The 25,624-nt window shown below is 34.7% G+C and overlaps 1 pseudogene; it reads right to left on the bottom strand.

The window, feature by feature from the left end:
- Positions 1 to 3,440: 3,440 nt before the first annotated feature.
- LOC132425435 (importin subunit alpha-1 pseudogene) lies at positions 3,441 to 5,038 on the bottom strand (annotated as a pseudogene).
- Positions 5,039 to 25,624: the final 20,586 nt, after the last annotated feature.

Below are 25,624 nucleotides of genomic sequence, written 5' to 3'. Positions count from 1 at the left end.
TGTTACTACTAAGATATCAACTGGCCCTCTATTTTCATTTTTTTCTAAGTAGTCTATCTATCCCATCCAACTCCTCTTTTTCCCTTTTAGGATGCTCTAAAGATACCCTCTTTATCTTTGGTTCTGATTTCACTAAAATATATCTGGCTGGGAATTTCTTTTTACTTATCATCCTTTGGAGTCACTAGGTTAACAGAGTGTGAGAATTGGTGTCATTCAATTATGTATGTCTTGGTCATTTTGTCTTCAAAAATTCACTTTAGGATTAGCTTTTTTGAAAATAGTGTGAATTTTTATTTACAATTATAGTTCAGGTTCATTTTAGCAAATTTGTGGTATATGAAAAATTCAGAAAAACACTTTTAAACACAACTCCAAGAAATGATTACATCTTAGTATAAGCAACTATTTTGTTTTTGCTTTACTAAGATATAAAAAGTATACATAGAAAAGTTAATATAAATGAGTTTCATAGACTATTTCTCAAGATAATTAATATTCTTCTACAACATAAATTTGGTGACTCTATGGTATTATATATATAAACCAATTTAACCAATCATCTAGCTTTCAAATATTTAAGTTGTTCCCATCTCTCCATTCTTATGCTCAGTTTTTAGGATATGATAGTGAAATAAATGTGGAAAAATTTTTGTCTGCAGAAACCTTGCAATCTACTTGGTGAAAACAAGCACTAAATAACATAGTAGTAAGTATATAGTATTTTTTTTAATGTGATGAATGTTGAGGAAAAAAACATATGAAGTGGGAAAGGTGAATACAGATTATTAGGGCTTGCTGTGTGAAATATTAGCATGTCCAGGAAAGGTTTCTCTGAGAAATTGTTTTGATTAACATATGAATAAGAAACCAGTCATACAGATACCTGGAAGATCATGCTAGGAAGAGAAAACAGCAAGTACAGAGTCTCAAAGTGGCAACATGCCATGAGTAGGAAGCCAGAATGCTGGATTGAAGGAGGCATTGGAGAGCATGGGATGACATCAGATGGTACCAGAGGGTCAGGTCATGCTGGATTTTAGGGGTCGTAGTGAGGATTTACCTTTTACTGGGAAAGAAATGAGAAGTCTTTGGGGATTCTGAGGAGAGAAGTGGTATGATCTGAATTAATAGTATCATTTTGACTACTTTGTTGAGGATAGACTAAAGAGTGGACAACAGTGAGACCAGTTAGGAGGTTGCTTTAATGTTCTAGGCCAAAGATGATGGACTTATACTGGAGAGGCAGTAGTGGGGATAATTTGGTCCCCAGATCAAATTCTGGAGCAAGACACAAACGGGAGTTGCTGGTAGGTTTATTATAAACAACTAAGACTGCAGAAGGAGATATGTTAGGAGAGGGGCAGAGACTATCAGGAGGTCATATTTATAGGTAAATATTGTGAATATTTCTACTCTTTTATTTATAAGTCCCTGAACATGAAATGTATATAAAAATATATGTACATTTTAAATATTTTTCTATCTACTGTCAAATAATTTTCCAGTGTGGTTTTTACTAATTTATGCATTTGAGCAGTGCATGTAACTATTTCCCTTCACACTCTAAAATACTAATATTGCTATTTTTAATTGCTGTAAATATTGATTTAATGTGCTCTTTAATTAGAACAAACAAACTTAATTTAAAACACTTTAGTCAAAATACCACAAGATTTGACTTCTTCCTACTTCCTCTTTTATTCTTTTATATTATTCGCTGTCCATATTTTTAGTCTGTTTCATAAATAGTGGTACTGACATTTGTAATTTCTTGCCCTTAGGACATTTGAATACTCTTACAAGTTTTGGGAATTCCCATTATGCCCCTTGGACATGGCAATCTGAAAGGGGAATGTTCTTCTTATTTTCATTTTTTGCCAGACAAGATATTGGTAGCCTAGGCTTATGTAAGTAGTCTTTCTTGCCAACAACTTAGTTTCTTGATTCAATGACTCCATTGAAAAGAGAGAGGAAACTGTAATATTCAAAGGTGTCTAGCAAGGGCAACGACATCCATTGGTAGTGGTGATGCACAGGAGTGGGGAAGTGCCTTGACTGACTGTTCTTAATTATTAATTTCCACAGACATGCTAGATTTGGTCCTATATAAAATCTATTTCTCCAGGCTTTAGTGACCCTTTCTCATCCTCCGTACCTTTAAAATAATTCCACTTTTTTTCTTACTTCTGCCAGAGCTGAATTCTGTTGCTTGTAAGCTAGAACCCTGACGGGAACTGACTACAGTATCCCATTAGGCTCAAAATGGTTCTTGCATATTGCTGTTGTTTGGTACTTTAATGGAGCAAAGCTATTTGTATTCATTAGAAATCCTCTTGGTGAGAGCATTGCATGAACTGTTATGCAATATTTTTGTTAAGCCACTTGGAACTGAGACTGAGGCCCTCACTAAATGATTAACATAAGATAAAACAAAAATTATGTTACTCCTAAGAAAGAAAATATGAGACAGAGGGAGAGATTGCTGCCAGTGAGATGGCATAAGGCTATGGAGCTGAACAATTTAATTTTTTCTTATTAAAAACAAAAGAAAAATTAAATATTAATGTTACTATCAAAATTGGAAATACAGGGCAAGTAGGAGTTGGTACCTATCATAGCAATGTGATTATATAATGACTCAAGATGATTATTCAGAGGTAGACTTATAAGCATATTATTAATAAATACACAAGTAATCCTAAAATAAATTATGAACCCATAATGTATTATATTTAAGTACGACTTTTCAAGATTTTTGTTTTAGTCACTTATACTCTTTGTTACCATAACAATAACTGAAGCATATCAGAATTAAGTCTTTTCTTTTGGTAGGTTATTTTGTTTAGATTCCTTGTGTGCATTCCACTATCTTTTCAATTATAATTTACTCATTTTGAATTCTTATTTTGAGAGATATATGGCATATGGATAAAAGTTTGGTTAAAAATTGGAATTGGGTGGTATAATCCCTATGGATCAGAGTATAGCATTCTGTTTTCAAAAAAATATTTCCTCTCAGTATAAAAATATCAAATTTTGTATTAATAAGTACTGCTTCAATTGCAAGTGACTGAAACCAACTTTAACTGTGAAAAACAAAAGGAAAAGGGAGGAAAGGGAGATTTATGGTTGGGATACTAGAATATTTCATGAATAAGGGAGAGTTAAGCAAAAACCCTCTGGTCCAGCAAACCTGCAACAGGGAATTTGATAGCCAGAATTAGGGCTAGAGAGCCTTTGTTTGGGTTTTTCCATTGACTTGTGATCTCTACTCCTTGCTGCAGATCTGTTTAATTTTACTTTATTTCTATACATTAGCTTCCTATATGTGAAGAAAATTGAGCTAAACTTTGGCTGGTGATATTCAGAGATTTAGACAGTTTAAGAAACAAACTTCTACCAGACATAGTACACAACAAACAACTTTATGCCTCAGATGTACAATCTAAAAGTTGAAGGTCCCAGCAGTGCCATCCTGAACTTGGAATGTATACCCTTCAGAGGTAGTTTCCGGCACAACATTTTGATCTTCCTCTTCCTCCACAGAGAAATACTTCTCAATCAAGTTTAATGAAGCTTTGTACACAGACTCATTTTCATGGTTTTGTAGAGCTTCAATTTTGTCCAAATCTCCACATTCTTCAATCCTTATACTAAGTTTCTCAGTTTCACCTAGTTTCTCAGCAGTCTGGGAGATATTTTAGATGGCATCCAGAATAACCAGAATAATTTTAGTGTCTTTTGCAGTTAAGAGGTTTATCAACGGTTCTATTATGCCACAATGAACAAGGTATACGATCTGCTCAACTGTTCCACCCCTTGTGTAGTTGGTCACAACCCATACAGCTTCCTTTTGTGTCCTAAAGTCGGCCTTAGAGAGAACGCCAACAAGGAATGGGACTAATCCATGATTTACTACTTGATGTATCTGGTCCTGGTGGCCAGCTGTGATGTTTGACATTGTCCACGTAGCTTCCTTCTGAATATTAGTTTTGGAGTTTGTTAGCAGGCTGGGAAAGATGGCAAGTACTCCTACATCTATTACAACCTGAGTCTGTTCATCTGTCCCAGTGACAATATTCCCTATGGCTCTTAGCACGAGAGTCACAATTGGCAATTCAGTAGCACCTGAAAGCTTCACAAGTTGGGGTACAACCCCAGTTTTCACAACCATTTCAATCCATTCATTTGGACCATCGGTAAGGTAGGAAATAGCCCAGCAGGCACCAGCTAAAATTTCTGGATCATGGTGATGCAGGAGATGAACTAAAGTAGGAAGAATTTGCTCAACAACATCTAAGGCGGGTTGCAGTATTCTTGTTGCGACAAAGATTTGAAAGTGTCCAGGTAAGACTATGTAAGTAACCACATGCTAAAAATGACAAGTCAGGAACCGCCAAAAGTGCCAACAGTGGGTCAACTGCACCATGCTTGATAACCAAGTCTTGGAAGACCGAGCCATCACCTGCAATGTTTCCTAGAGTCCGTACAGCTTGTTCACTGATGTGAGTGTGGGGAGATGTCAACAGGGAAATGAATACTGGGATAGCACCTCCATCTACCACAGCCTTGGTCTGTTCTGATGTCGCAGAAGCAATGTTAGTGAGGGCCCAAGCAGATTCAAACTGAATGGGACTACAATCAGCTCTGCCCAAGAAGGACACAAATTTTGGAATCAAACCAGCCCGGATTATGCTGACTATAGGGGGCTGTTTTTCCCTGGAAAGCAGTTTCCTAGCAGCTTGAGTAGCTTGGAGCTGGCTTTCCAAATTGTTGCTATTTATGCCTTTGACAATGTCATCAACAGACCGATTTACAGTGCCCTGGTTGTTGCGGTTTTCCTGCAGTGGAAAGCAGCATCATCTGGAAAAGAGCTGACATTTCTCCTTTTCAGCATCTGGTCACCCTTCTTAGCTTTCCTGAGCTCCACATTAACTTCTATTCGGCGCCGCCTCATTTCTGGACTGTCTTTCCCCTTGTTCTTGAATCTTTTAAGGCGGGCAGATGGTGAATTACCATTCTCATTGGTTGACATTGTTATGAGACAAAGGGAGAAAGCTACACAGCCTGCTCAAGCTTCCACAGGAGGTGGTGCAGGACGCACAGGCTATGGATCAACTGCGCTCAAATCGTCCACCATGGTCGGCCTGAGGACAGTGTCTTGGCTATTTTAAATAGTGCTGCTATGAATACTGAGGTTCATATATCTTTTCAAATTATGATTTTCTCTGGATATATTCCCAGGAGTGGGATTGCTGGATCATATGGCAGTTCAATTTTTAGTGTTTTAAGGAACCTCCATACTATTCTCCCTGATGGTTGTACCAATTTTCATTCCCACCAACAATGTAGGAGGGCTCCCTTTGCTCAACACCCTCTCCAGCATTTATTCTTTGTAGACTTTTTGATGATGGCCGTTCTGACCGGTGTGAATACCTCATTGTAGTTTTGATTTGCATTTCTCAGATAATTAGTGATGCTGAGCATTTTTCATGTGCTTTTTAGTTATCTGTATGTCTTCTTTGGAGAAATGTCCATTTAGATCTTCTGTCCGTTTATAGGTTGGGTTGCTTGGTTTTTTTGACAAACAGCTGCACGAGCTGTTTGTATATTTTGGAAATTTATCCCTTGTTGGTCACTTTGTTTGCAAATATTTTCTCCCATTCTGTGGGTTGTCTTTTCATTTTGTTTATGATTTCCTTTGCTATGCAGAAGCTTTTAAATTTATTTAGGTCCCATTTGTTCATTTTTGTTTTTATTTTCATTACTCTAGGAGGTGGATCAAAAAAGATAATGCTGTGATTTATGTCAAAGAGTGTTCTGCCTGAGTTTTTCTCTAAGAGTTTATAATGTCTGGCCTTATATTTAGGTCTTTGGTCCATTTCAAGTTTATTTTTGTGCATGGTGTTAGTGTTCTAATTTTAATTTTTTACATGTAGCTGTCCAGTTTTCCCAGCACCGCTTACTGAAGATACTCTCTTTTCTCCATTGTGTATTCTTGCCTCCTTTGTTGTAGATTAGTTGAACATAGAAAGGAAAAATATATTCTAATACTCAACAAAAGAAATACTCATTTTAGATTTCAACAGAAAGTCATCCGTATTTTTTAGTTAATGAGTAAAACCATTTGTATATGTAAACTTCTTCACATATTTTTAACATCTTTATTGGAGTATAATTGCTTTAAAATGGTGTGTTAGTTTCTGCTTTATAACAAAGTGAATCAGCTATACATATACATATATCCCCATATCTCCTCCCTCTAGCGTCTCCGTCCACCGTCCCTATCCCACACCTCTACGTGGTCACAAGGCACCGAGCTGATCTTCCTGTGCTATGCGGCTGCTTGCCAGTAGCTATCTATTTTACGTTTGGTAGTGTGTATATGTCCATGCCACTCTCTCACTTTGTCCCAGCTTACACTTCCCCTTCCCCGTATCCTCAAGTCCATTCTCTAGTAGGTCTGCATCTTTATTCTCGTATTGCCCCTAGGTTCTACATGACCATTTTTTCTTTTTTTTAGATTCCACATATATATGTTAGCATACAGTATTTGTTTTTCTCTTTCTGATTTACTTCACTCTGAATGACAGTCTCTAGGTCCATCCACCTCACTACAAAAAACTCAGTTTCATTCCTTTTTATGGCTGAGTAATATTTCATTGTATATATGTGCCACATCTTCTTTATCCATTCATCTGTTGATGGACATTTAGGTTGCGTCCTGGCTACTGTAAATAGAGCTGCAATGAACATGGTGGTACATGACTCTTTTAGAATTATGGTTTTCTCAGGGTATGTGCGCAGTAGTGGGATTGCTAGGTCGTATGGTAGTTCTATTTTTAGTATTTTAATGAACCTCCATACTGTTATCCATAGTGGCTGTATCAATTTACATTCCCAACAATAGGGCAAGAGAGATCCCTTTTCTCCACACCCTCTCCAGCATTTATTGTTTGTACATTTTTTGATGATGGCCATTCTGACCAGTGTGAGATAATACCTCATTGTAGTTTTGATTTGCATTTCTCTAATGATTAATGATGTTGAGCATTCTTTCATGTGTTTGCTGGCAATCTGTATATCTTCTTTGGAGAAATGTCTATTTAGGTCTTCTGCCCATTTTTGGATTAGGTTGTTTGTTTTTTTGATATTGAGCTGCATGAGCTTCTTGTAAATTTTTGAGATTAATCCTTTGTCAGTTACTTTGTTTGCAAATATTTTCTCCCATTCTGAGGGTTGTCTTTTTGTCTTGTTTATGGTTTGCTTTGCTGTGCAAAAGCTTTTGAGTTTGATTAGGTCTCATTTGTTTATTTTTGTTTTTATTTCCATTTCTTGAAGAGGTGGCTGAAAAATGATCTTGCTGTGATTTATGTCATAGAGTGTTCTGCCTATGTTTTCCTCTAAGAGTTTGATGGTGTCTGGCCTTACATTTAGGTCTTTAATCCATTTTGAGTTTATTTTTGTGTATGGTGTTAGGGAGTGTTCTAATTTCATTCTTTTACATGTAGCTGTCCAGTTTTCCCAGCACCACTTATTGAAGAAGCTGTCTTTTCTCCATTGTATATTCTTGCCTCCTTTATCAAAGATGAGGTGACCATGTGTGTGTGGGTTTATCTCTCAGCTTTCTATCCTGTTCCATTGATATATATTTCTGTTTCTGTTCCAGTGTCTTGATTACTGTAGCTTTGTAGTATAGTCTGAAGTCTGGCAACCTGATTCCTCCAGCTCTGTTTTTCGTTCTCAAGATTGCTTTGGCTATTTGGGGTCTTTTGTGTACCATACAAATTGTGAAAATTTTTGTGCTAGTTCTGTGAAAAATGTCAGTGGTAATTTGATAGGGATTGCATTGAATCTGTAGATTGCTTTGGGTAGGAGAGTCATTTTCACAATGTTGATTCTTCCAACCCAAGAACATGGTATATCTCTCCATCTATTTATATCACCTTTAATTTCTTTCATCAGTGTCTTATAATTTTCTGCATACAGGTATTTAGTCTCCTTAGGTAGGTTTATTCCTAGATATTTTATTCCTTCTGTTGCAATGGTAAATTTGAGTGTTTTCTTAATTTCACTTTCAGATTTTTCATCATTAGTGTATAGGAATGCAAGAGATTTCTGTGTATTAATTTTGTATCCTGCTACATTACCAAATTCATTGATTAGCTCTAGTAGTTTTCTGGTAGCATCTTTAGGATTCTCTACGTATAGTATCATGTCATCTGCAAACAGTGACAGCTTTAATTCTTCTTTTCCAATTTGGATCCCTTTTATTTCTTTTTCTTCTCTGATTGTTGTGGCTAAAACTTCCAAAACTATGTTGAATAATAGCGGTGACAGTGGGCAACCTTATATTGTCCCTGATCTTACTGGAAATGACTTCAGTTTTTCACCATTGAGGACGATGTTGGCTGTGGGTTTGTCATATATGACCTTTATTATGTTGAGGAAAGTTCCCTCTATGCCTACTTTCTGCAGGGTTTTTATCATAAATGGGTGTTGAATTTTGTCAAAAGCTTTCTCTGCATCTCTAGAGATGAGCATATGGTTTTTCTCCTTCAATTTGTTAATAGCATATATCACATTGATGGAGTTGCGTATATTGAAGAATCCTTGCATTCCTGGGATAAACCCCACTTGATCATAGTGTATGATCCTTTTAATGTGCTGTTGGATGCTGTTTGCTAGTATTTTGTTGAGGATTTTTACATCCATGTTCATCAGTGATACTGGCCTGTAGTTTTCTTTCTTTGTGACATCTTTGTCTGGTTTTGGTATCAGGGTGATGGTGGCCTCGTAGAATGAGTTTGGGAGTTTTCCTCCCTCTGCTGTATTTTGGAAGAGTTTGAGGATAGGTGTTAGCTCTTCTCTAAATGTTTGATATAATTTGCCTGTGAACTTCTTCACATTTTATTCTCTTATTTGAGTGGCCAGGAACTCACTCATTTGGGTTCAGCCAAACTTCAGGTTATTAACATAAACTGCCAGGTTCCTCACACAATTGTTAAATTATGTAAGTTTATTCATTATGTGTTCATGTACTTTTGTTCCAAGTGTTTGATGGAAATATATGATTAAATCTTAAGGGAATAAAGGAGATTAATTCTATACCAGAAATGAGCAAACTTTAAAAAAGAAATCAACACAAAAACAAAACAATCCCAACAACAATGCCTTATAATTAGTATCCTTTTTTGGAATAGAAAAGATCATGTAAATATTTATGTTTAGAATTACATATTATATCCTTAGAATTAGAATTTATGGTTCTGAGATACAGAGGAAAACAAACTATCGAACAAAAACATTTTGCTTCACTTAGGTTTAACAATTATATTTTGTAGCACTAGTGGCTGATTCAGATTGTGGATATAAAGTGATTTAAATTAAGATCTCAAGAAATTGGGGATTAGAATTTCTTTGGTAAATATCACAGCTCTGTAATATATTCTCTTGTCTCACAATGAAGAAAGGTATTGAATTATTTTCTCTCTCAAGTCAGGTTCAGTCAAGTGGCTTTATGAAAGACCAGACAAATTTTGATATTTGTCCCCTGCAGTCTGCTTACAGAGCCAGGATGGGTAGTTTCATGAAGACTTTGTGAAGGACAGAACCAGGAGAGCTATATTCATGAGGAATCCTCCCAGAGTTTGTTGGGGCACAAAATTATGAGATCTTTCTCTCAGGGACTAAAAATGGGGATGGAGACCAGATATTTTTAAATCTTTCTCAACTGACTGCCTTGAGGAGGCGTGGACCCTCTCAGAAGAGTTACAGGAGGGATTTTAAGTGGCCATATGGTGCAAGTATGACTTCTCTTAAGTGAAATACAGATGAGGGATCCCCAGTAGAGAACAGTCTCTGAAAAGTCCACAAAGCTTTCCACAAGAGATAGTTTGATTACCCATTAAACTTAGAGGATGTCAGTGATAGATCATGATAGTACTAGTCAACTAGACCTGACCTGGCTACTGCTACAACACTGGAATACTCATAAACCATGTTTAGCAAGTTGGAGAGATTGTGAGGAAAAGAAGCATAAGACTAGGGAAAATTAGAAAGAAAATCAATTGTACTCACTTCAGGTGTCCTGTTAGAGCAGGTTAGGTCAGAAGGAGAATATAAGTTGAACTTGAAATATGATTCAGAAATATGATTCAGAGTTTGCCTATTATGTAGTATATTATTAGTCAGGTTTCTCCAGAGAAACAGAACAATAGGATGTGCATGTGTGTGTATATGTGTGTATATGTAGATAGATGGATAGATAGATACAGATAGGTTGATAGATACAGAGATAGATATATAGAGAGAGATTTTAAGAAATTGGCTCATGTGATTGTAGAGGCTGCCAAATCCAAAATCTTCAGGCCAAGCTAGCAGACTAGAGATCCAGGGAAGACTTGCAGTATGAGTCCAAAGGCAGTCAGCTGGTAGAATTCCCTTTTCCTTTAGGGAGCTCAGTCTCTTTTGCATTAAAGCATTCAACTGATTGGATTAGGCTGTCAACTGAAAACAATGTACCACATGAACTGTGAGCTTCAGTTTTATTTGGGAACCTTACTGAGGACTATAGCCTGGGAGAAGCCTCTCAGATAGCTCTGAGGAACTGCTCTGAAGAGATAGGGAGGGGCTAGTATATACATATGAAGTTTTTGGCTGGGTCATACATGTAGTCAAGCATAAAAATATTACTTCTAATCACAATGAACAGATACCTCAAGTCAATCATTTTAGTGCTCTTTTAAGTATTGGAAGATACAAGAATCTGAGGTCATTGAAATTCTTTTTTGGAATTTGAATCTGAACTATCTGAACTATTTAGGGGTCCCTATATGCAAAACACAGAACACTTCATCTTGAATTCCTTTCAGGGTATACTGTATGACAGGAACTACAATGGCTAATGACTTGATGGCAAGCAACATTCTTTGTTTTACAAGACCCACACACATGATGAAGGGTAGTCTGCTCTACTCAAAGTCTACTGGCTTAAATGTTAATCTTATCTAAAAATAATACATTCAAAGAAAAATCTAGACTGGCATTTGACCAAATATCTATGTATCATGGCCTAGCCAAGTTGACACATAAAATTAATCATTACATATAGGCAGATATTTTAATCATTAAAATAAATGTATTTTGAACTAAGTATAATTAGATAATTTTACTATATAAAAGTAAAAAGGAAAGTCATGGGATTAACCTTTCATCAATGAGATTAGAAAAATTAGCTCTATATGCAAAATCTGTTGGGGGAAATAATTATTTTGCTTAAATCAAGTCTTAAGATAATACAATGTAAGAATGGTAGCAAAGTGAAGAAAACTCCCTCTTTCTTTCTCTCTCTCTCGGATATTACTGATACAAATTAGGGAAAAATAAACTCTTATCTTCTTCAGGAAAAATAGTCTCATATTCAATCTAAATTCCATTCTGATGAACCTAAAAAACAGTCAATTAAAAGTCATGAGAACCAATTTAACCATTTTACATTTTTTTACTCTACTCTCCTAGTTTCCTAGTTTTGTTTCTTCAAATTCTTCGTCTTTTCAGACTCAGGAACTACTTCCATCTGCAAGTTATCAATAGATAAACATGCTGACATTTCTTAGTGAAAATAGAATCAATCAAAAGAGATATTCCACACATTCCTTCTACCATGAATAAGTAAATTTTGCTTTCATCTAAATTGTTTTAACTACTGTTAGGATGGGGTAAACTCTTATACTCCTTTCTAAAACCAACCTCCTTTGTAAACTAGATCTCATCCCTTCTTGCATAACAAAGGTAGTGCTCCAGGTAGTTTACCCTTCCTCATCCATCATTTTGTTTCTCAAGTGTATCATTCTTAGAACAAATTCTATAGATATAATAGCAAAAGATTCTATAACATCTCTTATTTACAAAAAAATGTCTTGACCTCACATTCCCCTTCAGTAACTATCTCATTTTTCCTTCTTTCTTGAAACCAAACTCCTAAATAAACATAGCCTTACTCACTGACTCCATTTCTTTACCTCTAATTATTTCCTAAATTCACTCTAATCAGACTTTCATACCTACCAGTTCAAAGAAACCTTTTATCAAGGTCACAAGTAGAACAATCTTTGACTCTCTCTTTTTCTTTCACCCCACATCCAAGTCATGTTAATAGCCAATACGTTTTTTCCTTAAAATTTACACACACACACACACACACACACACACACACACACACACACACATACATACATAAACACATATACAATCAAATCATGCCCTGCACTGTAGCACAATCTAATCTATGTCACTTGGACTATTTCAGTATTCTCTTAAGTGTTCTCCCTGCTTCCAACATGCAGTCTCCATACAGGCGAAACTATGGTCGGGTGCTAAGCAACTTATTCTGATAAAGAGGGAGTAGAGTGACATGAGGAAACTTCCCCAGGCTGCGCATGCCCAGACTACACAGGCTTATAACCTATAGTAAACCCAAACTCATTATACCATCACTATAATAAAATCTGCATGTGGTTTTGCCCCTTCCCCCGCCCGTGGCCTTTTCTTAGTGAATCAAGGGTAAGGGCATGCACAATAATGAACTTGTTACGTAACTCTGGACTGTCAATCGAATAATGATCCCCTGTCGCTCACCCATGATCGCACCCCACCTCCTCGATGAACATTTCTTATAAATGCCCTTAAGCCTGTACAGGAGGGCTAGTTTCACTTAACAGAAACAGCCCGCTCTCCCTCTGAGAGTGTAACCATGCTTTAATAAACTTTACTTTGCGCTTAAGCCCGAAGTGGTAGTCTGCAATTCTTTGCTTGCTATCACAAGGACCGAGATTGCTGGTCTGCGTCTTCTGTTGACCTCCTGGATCGGAGCTATTTGATACAACGCACGCCAATCCTGTAACATCTCCAGTGGTCTATAGAGCTACATATAATCTCCCCACCACATATATGGTTCTCTAACTTCATTTTCAACCTTCATCTCTGTAGTTTATTCTCTTCCAGTACTATTTACTTCCTTTATGGGCACCAAACACACCAAGGATGTTCCTATTTCAAGTCCTCTGCACTTGCTTTTTCCTCTCCCTGAAACCTCCCCATGCCTCCATGTGGGAGATGCTCACTCTGACACTTCTTTCTGTTATCTGAACTATTGTGACTTTGTCACAGAGGCTCTGCCTGATCACTCTCTATAAAATAGTCAGACTTACCCAAGATGCCCTGTCCCTCTTACCAGGCATCACATAACTATAAAGTACACATGATTTATTTGTTTATTTCTTACTCCACCTGAATGTGAGACCCAGGATGTCAAGAACTTTATCTGTTTTGTGGAATGACTTAGTCCCTGCACCAAGAATATTACCTAACACTCAGTAGATGTTCAATAAATATTGTCAAAATAATGGACAGATGGATAAATTAATGGACAAATGATAATTATATTGTGGTATCAGAGATTAGAACCTTTATACTGTTCCACAGACCAAACATGAAGGAGTAATTTCTTCTAAAAACACTTGTGCATTTGAAACGGAGGATATTATCCCAATTACAGGATAAAGCTCAAGGATAAAGCAAGATTCCAGATAAAAGCTGGTTTACTATGGCTTTATGCATACAGATCTTAGCCTCACAGGCTTACCAGTGCTGGGCCAGGAGACAAATTATTTTAAGCTTTGAGGTAGCATAGAAATAGCAAAGAGAGTTAGTGGGACTGAAGTGGGCAGAGGGCTTGCAGCAAGGGAAATTCCATTGAGATCTTCATGGATAGATGATGGAGGTGAAGGAGTTGGGCACAAGAGGTGATGGATTTCTCAGAGAATCTCTTCAGGAGTTAATAGTATTAAGAAGAGCTGACACACTTTTTCTTCCAGTTTTGGCACAATAAAACAATTTTTCCAAGATATAGGATGAAATGAGTGGTGACTGACTTTACATTTTCTTCCTTTTCTCACTGTTAAATTTCAAAACTCTTCAGAGTTCAGAGGCATGGTTTGTGGGGATGTTTCTAATTGGCTTAATGGAAGCCTCAAAAATCTGTTTATAGATGTAGTGTTAATAGATTTTATGAAAGTATAAAGATATCCATTTAAAACTACTATTTATATTTTATCTCATGACAACTAGTATATATCTGTTGCTCAATTTGCTTTTTGATAGAGTTTGCTTAAGTTAAAAATATTACCCTTTATACTAGGGAATGATTTGGTATTTCCTTGTTTGTCCCCTTTCTAAACCCAGTGATTATTTTTTTTGTAATAAACTTAGAATTAGTCATATATATGTCATTTAATTATTTTGATAAAGTATTGAAATTATAATTATTATCAAGCACAGAATCCTCTGCAGGTTTGAATGAGAGACATTAGATCAAGCTATCCCAAAGATAAAGAAAAAAATTTGCAGGAGTTTAGAAGACAATCAACCTGAAATACATATGTCCTTACAAATATTATATTTTTCCACAAAAATAAGATGGCTAGGTAGGGTTTTTTTTGTTTAGCTAAACAGTTAGCTATTTTACTCACATACATGTAGTTGATTGAATAGGAAATATTAGTATAATTTTCACCAGATATTTTTCAGTATGATTAAATATATGAAGTAATACAGCTCCCTCAGCTTTATAAATAGTATTTTCTCAATTATACTGAAAACAAGGGAGTTATAAACATATCACACCATTCTAGCCATTCTTTAGGGATAGCAAGGCTGTCATCTTGAAAACTAAACAGGATTTTATACAGAGTAGTTTGATTTCATAACAGCAGAGACTAATGGAACATTTTAGGAATGAAATCTGTCTAAATAAATGAGCTTCTTCATCTTCAAATCTACACAAAAACCCCAGCCCATATCAGACAAAAATTAAAGTTGTGTGTAGGGGGAAGGGAAGATTATGATTCATTCCATTTTCATTGATTAATAGATTTCTCATTTTTGCCAGGAGATAGCTGCAAAATTGCAATCTATATGAGTAATTAATTGGATAGTCTTGTTATTTTTCTATCTAACAGGAATGAGTAAGTGACACCGAAGTTTAGGTGGGATAAATAGACTTCTTTTTATCATCTTGCTAACATTTCCCCACTATTTTCTTTTCAATTAACATGTAAATGAAAGTAGCCTCCCTAGTGCTACAAAACAGATTTTATAACAGAAAAGAAAGGGATTTTGCACATATCTGGTGTGCATTAGAAACACTGTAATTTTTATAACTTAGAGAAAATAAAGGTGATATTATATATTCCCCATTTTAATACAAAGATCTAAGAGCAGATCAATAAAATTGACTTATGTTACATTCATTTAGAAATATTATAATATAGAAATATTCTGACTATTTTCTTTCATTTAATAGAATTATATAGAGCATTTTAATCTAAAATATTTTCTTGAAAACTTTGTTGATGAAGTGTTGATAGAAAATTGCTGTTACAATATATGGTAAGTATTTGCTGATTTACTTTATAAAGGACACTTTATAAAAATATTTGATGAGGAGGCTCCATAGAAAATCAACTAGCTAATAATAATTTATTGTATTTAATCATTTTCCATTAAAAGATATACCTGGGGCCTGTGTATAAATGTGTTTTATTATACTCATTTATTATACTTTGTCAGTTTCTCATATTAAATATACACACAAGATATAACATAGTATTGTAGGTCAATTATACTTCAAAATCAAACACACAAACTCATGGGAAAAGAGATCATATTTGTGGTTATCAGAAGCGTGGGGGAAGAGGAGGGGGAATTGGATGAAGGTGGTCAAAAGGTCAAATTTCCAGTTATAAGACAAATAAGTACTAGGGATGTAATGTACAATATAATAAATATAATTACTTCTGTATGTTATATATGAAAGTTGTTAAGAGAGTAAATCCTGAGTTCTCATTACAAGGAAAAAATAATTTTCTTTCTTTTTCTTTCATTTTGTATCTGTATGAGATGATGGATGTTCACTAAACTTACTGAGGTACTCATTTCATGATATACGTAAATCACATCACTATGCTGTACTCCTTAAACTTATACAGTTCTGTATGTCAATTATATCTTAATAAAACTGGAAGAAAAAAAATATATGTACTACAGATCTATAGTTAGTATACATATTCTATGTTATAATTACCAGTATTCTAGGGTTACTTGGCTAGACACAGTTGAAAATCATTTGTCAAGATTAAGATGAATCTTTAAGTGGAAACTTTAAAAAATACTGTCTTTTTGAAATATTAACAGTAAATATATATTTATAATAAATATTTCTATTAATGAAATGTACCCAACAAACAAAACCAAAATCTGATGATGCTTGATGTTCTTGAGAATGAATCAAACCTACTTTTTTATTTTTAATATTTTCCAGGTTGCATGACCTACACCTATATGCATTAATATGTGTAGAAATTATAAAAAACTTGGGGCCATATTTAAAAGGATGAAGATGCCAAAGGATGAATACTTATTTGTAACAAAACTGAATCACAAGACTAGCCAAAACATTAAAACAAATTATGGCTATAAATACAGTAGTAGATGTTCTGAGGTTAGAGATCTAGATTAAAAATTGGAACAATGGGGGTCTGGATTTATTTTATGCCTGAGCCACACTACCAAATAACAGACCCTAAATAAATATGTTTCAAAAGTGAATGGATGAAAGTTTGCAGATTTATTTTCTCATATATTAATGTATAATAAAATTCCAAAATCATATTATTTTATACCTGCTATTTTTTCCTGTTAATAGTTGTGGGAGCTAATAAAATATGTATAGGATACATTTGTAAATGTTGAAAAACAGATTTTATCCATAAACCACTTCTATTATTTGTTAAAAAAAAACACTCAAGTTAACATGTTGAAGTTGATATATGCAACAGATTTACCATAAGAATTTTCTTGTATTACAGGTGGGCTATACAAAATATAAAAAGAAATAATAAGAAAATTTTGTGTCACGTATTGGAAAGTCACTGAGGGACTATTAGGACTGTGGATAAGGGCTCTGGCATTAATATTCTCAAACATAAATATAACAAAAAAGAGATCTGAACAGTACTTGACTAAAAAGCATCCTGGGACTTTTCATTTAGACAAGCAAAGAAGAGGAAACATTCAAATATAGAAAGAATTGAGGTTTTAGGAACTGGACCAACTCTTGGACTGACCCTTATGCTGTATAAGTCTTAATTCCATTTTTGTCACCTTTTGATTTTGTACTTTCGATTGATTTTTTTGTGCTTGATTTATATCCAATAGGTTTAATACAGTAGAGAATAACGGACATTATGGCTAGCAGTCAATATGAGAAGTAAGACAGATGACAGTACAATTCATTGTGGTGATAAAAAACATAACTGAGATAAGGATCCAACTTAAAATTAAAGTAGTTTGAGACTATGGGCATGGGGAGAAAGACAGGGAGAGCCAAGCAGGCTTCCAGGATCAAATAAAGAAGGCTGGGGTTCAGGGCAAGGCTCTATTGTTAAGGAAAAGTAGAACATAAATCAGAAAAAAACTAGCGGGTATAAGAAATAGATCATAAGAAACATACCATTAACCTTCAGCGAGAAGAAGAGGAATCATTTAAAAAATATGTCAAAAAGAACTTCATCCAGAATTTTAAAGACATAATGGACCGTGTAGGATGTTGGGGTCAAATCTACTCTTCTGAATATTCCTTCCCAGTTTATTTTCCAAGATTAGCTACAGTAACAAATATTTTTCATCCTGTATTTCATTACTTATAAAGTAAGAACATTATGAGACAATCTGTATTCATCTTAGTATTTCCCTTTATACCTGCCTCCATATTAGTAGTTTCCAAACCCTATCTCATATGACTGCCTCTATGGTGACTCTGTGTCACCTCTGGGAGAAAGGCCAGGGTCAACTGAGCAGAACTCTAGACAGCCAGCCAAATGCTTTAGTCAGAGCAGCCCTGCATTTATCTGCTTAGCATCCTTGATAAAGAAAAGTAGAGAAATTCACCTGTGTATGAAGATTTAAGTATTGTTATTTAACAAGCAGAATATTTTTTGTTTTTGTTTTTTTTGTGGTACGCGGGCCTCTCACTGTTGTGGCCTCTCCCATTGCTGAGCACAGGCTCCAGATGTGCAGGCTCAGCGGCCATGGCTCACGGGCCCAGCCGCTCCGCGGCATGTGGGATCTTCCCAGACCGGGGCACGAACCCGTTTCCCCTGCATCGGCAGGCTGACTCTCAACGACTGTGCCACCAGGGAAGCCCCTAAGCAGAATATTTGAATTCAGGGGATATTTGGTGATATTAATTGACAGTAGCCTTCTTTTTTTAAACTAACAGGAGTCAGAAATTTTGTAAGACTGTGTGAGTTTTCATACAGCATCAGGAAGGAACCTTGTTCAATGAACACATTTAATGGGACAAGAAAAGAAAAAAAAATACTTTGTTTTAAATTACAGCCAATAAAAATTGTCTGTGTTAATATGTAGCTATATTACACTAGATAATTTTCATTCTTAAAAACTTTTTCTAAAATTAGTGGCAAAAACCCTTAAATGGCCTAAAAGACCCTTATCTGTTCCTTGCTCTCTCCGTAGCTTGATTGTGTGTTGTACTGACATTGATACCTATATGCCAGCCAGGCTGTCTTCTTTCCCTTTTTTCAAAGGTACCATCTTCAAAATGTGGCTTCAGAAGTCACCCCAGTGACCATGTATGGCTCTTGAGACATTTAGATATGTGATCTAACCTTCACACAAACACACACACAGAAACACATATACTTCTGCTGGGGTGATAAGCAAGTTAATGCATCCCATCAGGGGGATTGACACTTGGCTCCACCTACCTGCTAATTACAAAAAATGAGATTATGGTTTTAGTAAAATATTTAAATTAAGAAAAAACCCTGCTATATGGGTTTATTTTCAAGTGTGAGGTGTGCACACTCAAAAGATCAGTAGTAAAGCTTTAAACCTTTCGGAATTGATTTTGAAATAAGCAGTGCAATCAGTTTAAATTGTGGTTGTTAATAAATGACGACCACAATGACCACTATTATTTGTTATTTTAGAGGAAGAAAATGCTTCTAAGGATGGAGATGTGTCTATATCATAAGGAATTAAAAGAAAAAAAGCGGAAAAAAATTTGATTACTATTAGAAATGCAGTCAAAATGAATGTCTTTCAGGAAAGAAGTATCAGTATCAGGCTACAGCAAAAATTGAGAAAGCATGAAAGAAACTCAACATATGTCTCTCAAAGGACATTAAAAGAGGAGATAAATGTAATGGATGTTACAGCTGCCCAGATGTTACTTAAAACAATCATGTGATAATCAAAGATCAGACTATATCATTTAAAGAATTTGGAAAATATTTAGAGGACAGACAAAATTGTCTAAAGTAATGGAGAGTAAGTGCCACAAGAGTCCAATGTTTCTTATTTATTTAAATTATCTGTTTATGTCATCCATTCTGGGATCGTATACAACTTACCAAACCCTAATATACCCTCAATTTCTTTTATATTTTTTCAATGATTTGATATTAATTTTAATTTATAATATATTGCTTTCTAAATATCAGCTTTAACATCATCATCAATCAAACCACAGCTTTCACTATTTTAATGATATTTTAAAATTCCTGCTTTGATTTGAACTATGATAGCTATGATTAAAGTTTCCGTTAATGGATTATCATAGACATTTTGGCAATAAGAGAATAAAAGTGTATATATTGACAATTTTATGTAATTTTTATATTATAAAAAACTAATAAATGATGATTAAAGGGAGGCCATCAATAAGGAAATTATTTAGATAGGTTCATGCTAGCCTTCTATTTTTTTCCTGAAAATATTTATAAAAGTAAATGGACAAATGTCACCAATTGTGAATGAAAAAAGTATGATACCCAGATTTACTAAATTCAAGTTGCCTTTATACAATGCCAGGTGAAAGGAAATGTTACTGTTTATTTTTTCTTCAAATAAGTATTAAGAACTTATACTACACATGTGTTATCTTTAAAAATGTTAATATAACATACAATCACAATCTTATACCTTACCCAGTTACTCCTAATTAACTCCCTAGGCCACTAAGTTATAATATAAAATTGCTGGAATTTTATAGGGCAATTAAGAACATTAGGTAATAACAAAGGCAAAAGGTATAAATGTAACATCTTATTACTTAAGGTAACACTACCTGCTGTAACATCCCATAATAACACCACAGTAGAAGAAAAATAACTTCTTTCTAATAGAATAAAGTCTCCATACTTGACTATCCTGATTTATATAGATTAACAGCAAATAAATATGAACTCAAAGTGTTCAGATTAAAAAAGATAATGCATGGGCTAATAAGCACCATGAATAAGAGTCAGCAGAAACAGCAAAGATCAGAAATAGATAAAAGAAGACATAGATATTCAATTACCACATATTCAAATACCACAATTAACACATAAAACAAGTTGAAAAGAGATAACTATAAAAATAGATAAAGGATCATCTTAAAATATGAGCAATGAAACAAGAGACCTTAAAAGTTAATAGATTACTTTGTAAAGAACAAAGTAGAATTTCTAGGCATTATACTTACATATTTCACAATTAGTAATTTGATGAATGTCTAAAACAACAGAGTAGATTTAAGAAAATTAAGAATTAAAGTATAGATTTAAATCAGTCAATAATCACAAGAAATATAAAATGTAGAAGTGAAATTAGATAATTAAACCTAAGTAAGTACTATTTGAGAAAAAAATCACCTGAAAAATAAGGATATAGATAGGTTGAAAATAATATAAGGCTGATAAAACAATATGGAAGGGAAATACTAAAAATTAAGAAAATATGTGAAGTTATGTTAACATGAAAAATATAATGAAAATCATTATTAAGAAAAAATGGGTACCTAAATAATATGAAATGCTTAATTCAACTATTATAAATAATGATTAAAATATGCATGCACCTAATAATACAGCATCAAGATCAGGATTATGAAGATAGATTGACAAATTCACTGTCACAGTGGGAGATTTGATATTTGTTGATATTTGAATGTTAGTTAAAATATTAACAAGGATAGTGTAAATTTGAACTTGATAGTAAGATCAGGTACACACAAATCTAGTTATATACATATAAAATTTACTAAGAACAATTAGAGAGCATGTATCCCTCTCAAGAACACATGGAACATTTGGAAAAAGTGTTGATTTATTTAAAGAAAAAAAAAGCTATGGATACAAATCATGTTTTCAAACTTTTCAAAGAATAAGTACCATCTCATGATGTTTTCTGACTACAACATAAATAATATTGAGAGCAATGGGTAAAAATGTTTACTTTTTAAAATCTACTTTATCTCATGAAGAAAATTACTAAAAAATAATGACTGACATTCAAGAAAACAGACATGAACAGCTAAAACATATTAATACATAGGAAGATTCCATGCAATAAATATGTAGATTTTTCCAAAACCCATCTATAAAAACCATGCAACTTCAATTAAAAACCCCAACAGAAATTTTATATGCAAGCTAAAATGCTGATTTAAAATCTATATAGAAAAGCAAAAGTCTAAGTGCAGGAAAGAATTTCCTGATAAATGAAAAGCCTGGAAAACTGCCCTACCATATACTACAGTATATTAACAGTAGTAATTAACTCTATGCCATTAGCACCAGATCACCTAAACAGATTAGTTAAAGAGTGCATGGAGTCGAGAAGCAGACCCACACATAGTAATAGTACATGATGCAAAGGCACTGCAGAGAAGTGAGTAGAGCATAGCTATGTAATAAATAATGCTAAGATAACTGGTTACTGTCTGAAGAAAAATGTTGATAGCTACTGAACAATATACACAAAAATTATTTCATATTAGTTAAAACCTAGATGTGAAAAGCATTCTTACTTAAGTTTATAGATTATATAAAGAACTATCTTTGTTATTTCAGATAGAAAAAATTTTCAAATAAATATTGCAAACATGTACTACATGTGTGTTATTGTGAAAAAAGTTGCTATAACATAACAGATAATATAATATTCACAATCCATGACAATGAGACAAAAAATTATATAACATAAATATAAGATGGATATATCACATAAAACTTTATCAAATACAAGACAAAATGTGAAAAATAATGCTACATATATATAAGAAAAACTATATGTAATCAATAAAAAATAATGAAATAAAAAATAAGAAATGAAATTCAAAGAGGAGGCATGTATGATCTACACATATAGGAAAAGATGTTCAATATCACTACTTATCAAGGATATACAAATTATAGAAACAATTATATACTGTTTAAGGCCAAGAAAATTGCCAAAAATTAATATTTATAATCTTAACTGCTGGTAGGAGTGTTGAGAAATAGGAAATAGAATATAATTTTTTGTGTTTTTGTTTTTTATTTACTTTTAACATCTTTATTGGAGTATAATTGCTTTACAATGGTGTGTTAGTTTCTGCTTTATAACAAAGTGAATCAGTTATACATATACATATGTTCCCATATCTCTCCCTCTTGTGTCTCCCTCCCTCCCACCCTCCCTATATCACCCCTCCAGGCAGTCAAAAGCACCGATCTCCCTGTGCTATGCGGCTGCTTACCACTACCTATCTACCTTACATTTGGTAGTGTATATATGTCCATGCCTGTCTCTCACTTTGTTACAGTTTACCCTTCCCCCTCCCCATATCCTCAAGTCCATTCTCTAGTAGGTCTCTGTCTTTATTCCTGTCTTACCCCTAGGTTCTTCATGACATTTTTTTTCTTAAATTCCATATATATGTTTTACCATATGGTATTTGTCTTTCTCTTTCTGACTTACTTCACTCTGTATGACAGACTCTAGGTCTAGCCAGCTCATTACAAATAGCTCAATTTCGTTTATTTTTATGGCTGAGTAATATTCCATTGTATATATGTGCCACATCTTATTAATCAATTTATCTGATGATAGACACTTAGGTTGTTTCCGTCTCTGGGCTATTGTAAATAGAGCTGCAATGAACATTTTGTTACATGACTCTTTTTGAATTACGGTTTTCTCAAGGTATATGACCAGTAGTGGGATTGCTGGGTCATATGGTAGTTCTATTTTTAGTTTTTTAAGGAACCTTCATACTGTTCTCCACAGTGGCTGTATCAATTTACATTCCCACCAACAGTGCAAGAGGGTTCCCTTTTCTCCAACACTCTCCAGCATTTATTGTTTCTAGATTTTTTGATGATGGCCATTCCGACTGGTGTGAGATGATATCTCATTGTAGTTTTGATTTGCATTGCTCTAATGGTTAATGAAGTTGAGCATTCTTTCATGTGTTTGCTGGCAACCTGTATATCTTCTTTGGAGAAATGTCTATTTAGGTCTTCTGCCCATTTTTGGATTGGGTTGTTTGTTTCTTTGTTATTGAGCTGCATGAGCTGCTTGTAAATTTTGGAGATTAATCCTTTGTCAGTTGCTTCATTTGCAAATATTTTCTCCCATTCTGAGGGTTGTCTTTTGCTCTTGTTTTGGTTTCCTTTGCTGTGCAAAAGCTTTGAAGTTTCATTAGATCCCATTTGTTTATTTTTGTTTTTATTTCCATTTTTCTAGGAGGTGGGTCAAAAAGGATCTTGCTGTGATTTATGTCATAGAGTGTTCTGCCTGTGTTTTCCTCTAAGAGTTTGATAGTTTCTGGACTTACATTTAGGTCTTTAATCCATTTTGAGTTTATTTTTGTGTATGGTGTTAAGGAGTATCTAATCTCATACTTTTACATGTATCTGTCCAGTTTTCCCAGCACCACTTATTGAAGAGGCTGTCCTTTCTCCACTGTGCACTCCTTCCTCCTTTATCAAAGATAAGGTGACCATATGTGCGTGGGTTTATCTCTGGGCTTTCTATCCTGTTCCATTGATCTTTCTGTTTTTGTGCCAGTACCATACTGTCTTGATTACTGTAGCTAGGTAGTATAGTCTAAAGTCAGGGAGCCTGATTCCTCCAGCTCCGTTTTTCATTCTCAGAATTGCTTTGGCTATTTGGGGTCTTTTGTGTTCCCATACAAATTGTGAAATTTTTTGTTCTAGTTCTGTGAAAAATACTAGTGGTAGTTTGATAGAGATTGCATTGAATCTGTAGATTGCTTTGTGTAGTAGAGTCATTTTCACAATGTTGATTCTTCCAATCCAAGAACATGGTATATCTCTCCATCTCTTTGTATCATCTTTAATTTCTTTCATCAGTGTCTTATAATTTTCTGCATACAGGTCTTTTGTCTCCTTAGGTAGGTTTATTCCTAGATATTTTATTCTTTTTGTTGCAATGGTAAATGGGAGTTTTTTCTTTCTTTTTTTTTTTTTTTTTTTTTTTTTTTTGCGGTACACGGGCCTCCCACTGCCGTGGCCTCTCTCGTTGCGGAGCACAGGCTCCGGATGTGCAGACCCAGCGGCCGTGGCCCACAGGCCCAGCCGCTCCACGGCACGTGGGATCCCCCCGGACTGGGGCACGAACCCGTGTCCCCTGCACCAGCAGGCAGACCCTCAACCACTGCACCACCAGGGAAGCCCGGGAGTATTTTCTTGATTTCACTTTCAGATTTTTTCATCATTAGTGTATAGGAATGCCAGAGATTTCTGTGCATTAATTTTGTATCCTGCTACTTTACCCAATTCATTGATTAGCTCTAGTAGTTTTCTGGTAGCATCTTTAGGATTCTCTATGTATAGTATCATGTCATCTGCAAACAGTGACAGCTTTACTTCTTCTTTTCTGATGTGGATTCCTTTTATTTCCTTTTCTTCTCTGATTGCTGTGGCTATAACTTCCAAAACTATGTTGAATAATAGCGGTGACAGTGGGCAACTTTTCTTATTCCTGATCTTAGTGGAAATGCTTTCAATTTTTCACCATTGAGGATGATGTTGGCTGTGGGTTTGTCATATATGGCCTTTATTATGTTGAGGAAGGTTCCCTCTATGCCTACTTTCTGCAGGGTTTTTATCATAAATAGGTGTTGAATTTTGTCAAAAGCTTTCTCGGTATCTATTGAGATGATCATATGTTTTTTCTCCTTCAATTTGTTAATATGGTTTATCACATTGATTGTTTGGCATATATTGAAAAATCCTTGCATTCCTGGAATAAACCCACTTGATCATGGTGTATGATCCTTTTAATGTGCTGTTGGATTCTGTTTGCTAGTATTTTGTTGAGGATTTTTGCATCTATGTTCATCAGTGATATTGGCCTGTAGTTTTCTTTCTTTGTGACATCCTTGTCTTGTTTTGGTATCAAGGTGATGGTGGCCTCGTAGAATGAGTTTGGGAGTGTTCCTCCCTCTGCTATATTTTGGAAGAGTTTGAGAAGGATAGGTGTTAGCTCTTCTCTAAATGTTTGATAGAATTCACCTGTGAAGCCATCTGGTCCCGGTCTTTTGTTTGTTGGAAGATTTTTAATTAGAGTTTCAATTTCAGTGCTTGTGATTGGTCTGTTCATATTTTCTATTGTTTACTGATTCAGTCTTGGCGGGTTGTGCATTTCTAAGAATTTTTCCATTTCTTCCAGGTTGTACATTTTATTGGCATTTGCTAGTTTTTTA

This window comes from Delphinus delphis, chromosome 5 (genome assembly GCF_949987515.2).
Source record: "Delphinus delphis chromosome 5, mDelDel1.2, whole genome shotgun sequence".
In the NCBI taxonomy this organism is placed as follows: domain Eukaryota; kingdom Metazoa; phylum Chordata; class Mammalia; order Artiodactyla; family Delphinidae; genus Delphinus; species Delphinus delphis.
This window is presented reverse-complemented; position numbering and strand designations above follow the sequence as displayed.